The following is a 2,643-nucleotide window of genomic DNA, read 5'->3' as shown; positions in this document are numbered from 1 at the left end:
AATTTCTAATAATTACTTCATTAATATGTACTCTAAGCAATGGAAAAGGAGACCTAAAAAATGATGCCCATCCAGAAGGGATAATGCCTCCTGGCACTGTTCTCTTTATTCTATGATGCAGGTTAAGAAGACTGAACCAATGATCTGTTTCTGACTGGTTATGGAGTGACATAGGCACCATTAAAATTCCTAGCCCATGTTGGCCTTCCATCCTCCAGCAATAAAGGCATGAAGATTCCCATACATAAGGTTGGCCATGGAATCGTCTGCAAATAAAAGTATACCTTACAGCCTCACACAAGGGCCCTTTTCCAGTTCTGTGGACACATGGAGTGGTGGAATTAGCAGTTTCCAGCTGTAGTGGATTGAATTATGTCCCCCCCAAACTCCCTGAAGCTTGAATTGTGTCCCACAAGTTTTATGTATTAGAAACTTAGCCCCCACTGTGACTGTTAAGAGGGTGGGAAATCCTATCATGGTAATTGAAAGGTGGAGTCTTGAAGAGGTGACTGGATTGTAAGGCCGTGCTATAGTGAATAGATTAAAAATGGTGGTCAGAGGCATGGTTCTGAGGGCTTTAAAAGAAGAGGAGAGTCTGTCTTTTGCTCTCTGCTCTCTCTGCTTCCATCTTGCAATGGTCACTGTCACCACCACCAGATGGACTTCGTAGCCTCAGAAACTGTAAGCGATAAATTTCATTTTTCTTTATAAATCACCCAGTTCCGTGTATTTTGTTACAGCAACACAAAACAGACTAATACACCAGCTAAGGGACTGAGGCAGACTCATTTATTTTTTGGCAGCTGGCTAGTATGGGGATCTGAACCCAGAGTTGTTACAGGTTAAAAAACTGTTATGTACCCAAGGGCCAGCCTGTGGCTCACGTGGGAGAGTGTGGTGCTGATAACACCAAGGCCACAGGCTCAGATCCCTATGTAGGGATGGCCGGTTAGCTCACGTGGGAGAGCGTGGTGCTGACAACACCAAGTCAAGGGTTAAGATCCCCTTACCGGCCATCTTTAAAAAAAACTGTTATCTACCCAGACACATAAGTCAGTTTGCAAGAAACTCCATATAGACTTTCAATGCAAACTTGCCTAAAGATATATTCATTTGTCTTGGTTCTCATATACCATGACTAGGGTAAATTAAAGCAGGGAGTGAGAACAAATGAGTCTAGAAGTCTAACNTATACCATGACTAGGGTAAATTAAAGCAGGGAGTGAGAACAAATGAGTCTAGAAGTCTAACTCTATAGAAAGGACTATAGAATAATTTGAACAAACAGTTGCATTGGACATGTTGCTAAAGTTAGCTACTGGGTGGATTAAAGGATCTCTCAGATCATGTAAAGATTTTGGTTTGGCATCACAGATCCAACATTCTGTCAAGTTACCTGCAGAGGCTACTGATTGTGAAATCCTAATTATAGCATTATCCTTTCAAGTAAAAGAGGCAGACAAAGACAAGAAAAAAATTAAGAGAGGTAAGAGTCTCATCCTGTTGGGAAGTCTTATTCCGATATCCTGGGAAAACCTGTCTACCCTGTGAAGTCATTGACTTCTCATCCTGGTTAACTTGATTTTAAGGTCTTCAGTTTGAGAAGAGGACCAGGTGAAAGAAAAAGAGAGAGAGAGAAGAGGACCAGGTGGTATCAGGAGGTGTTTTCTTCAGTTGAGAGATTTGAACCCAAGGGTCAATATTCCCCTTTGAGTTTAGCTGTGGTATCTGTACTCAAGAGCACTTGGCAGAGTCCTTTCCAATGGCGTTCAAGGGCAGTTTTTCTCTGATGATGTTTCCAAAACACCCAATCACCAGGTTCTAGGCTATGTCTAGGAAGACTTTTCAGATCTGTGTCTTGAAAGGCTTCTCTGACCTGTGGGTGATAACTTTTAGTGTAGTGCACTAAGGATTTGTGATATTGGGTCATTTTAGCATGGGTCAATTGGGGATCTATACTTGGTTAATTACCCAAAGACATAGAGTGACTAGTAATAATTTCATAGGGAGTTAACCTGTGCTTTCCAACAGGGGTGGTCTAAAGAGTCATGAAAGCCAAAGGCAGAATTTTAGGCTGTGGAAGTCCAGTGATTTTGGATACTTTGGAAACTTTGAGCTTAAGTATCCCATTAGTTCTCTTGACCTGCCAGAGGATTGAGGGTGGTAAGGACAGTGGTATTGCCAAACTCTTTGTAAAAATTTAGGTACTGCTTGAATTATCTGTCCAGTAAAATGAGTGCTTCAGTTGCTTGAAATGATGCTCAGAATGTCTCAGGTTGGAATGATTACTTCCAGCAGTTTCTTTGCTTACTGTAGGGTTTCTCTGCTTATTTTGCTTACTGTAAGGGTGTCAGCCTGTCAACATGGAAAGGCCTCAACCCACCCAGGAAACATACATACTGAAAACTCTTACTTGCAAGGAACTGGATGAAGTTTAATTGTAGATGTTCAAGTGGGCCTGTTGGGGGCTGGCCAGTTAGCTCAGTTGGCTAGAGTGCAGTGTCATAACACCAAGGTCAAGGGTTCAAGATCCCCATACCGGCTAGCTGCAAAAAAATTTTTTAAAAATGGGTCTGTTAGGGCCGACCCCGTGGCTCACTCGGGAAAGTGCAGCGCTGGGAGCGCCGCGGCCGCGGGTTCGGA

This window comes from Galeopterus variegatus, unplaced genomic scaffold (genome assembly GCF_000696425.1).
Source record: "Galeopterus variegatus unplaced genomic scaffold, G_variegatus-3.0.2 Scaffold583, whole genome shotgun sequence".
Taxonomy (NCBI): Eukaryota; Metazoa; Chordata; class Mammalia; order Dermoptera; family Cynocephalidae; genus Galeopterus; species Galeopterus variegatus.
The sequence above is the reverse complement of the archived record's forward strand: the minus strand, read 5'-3'. Positions refer to the sequence as shown.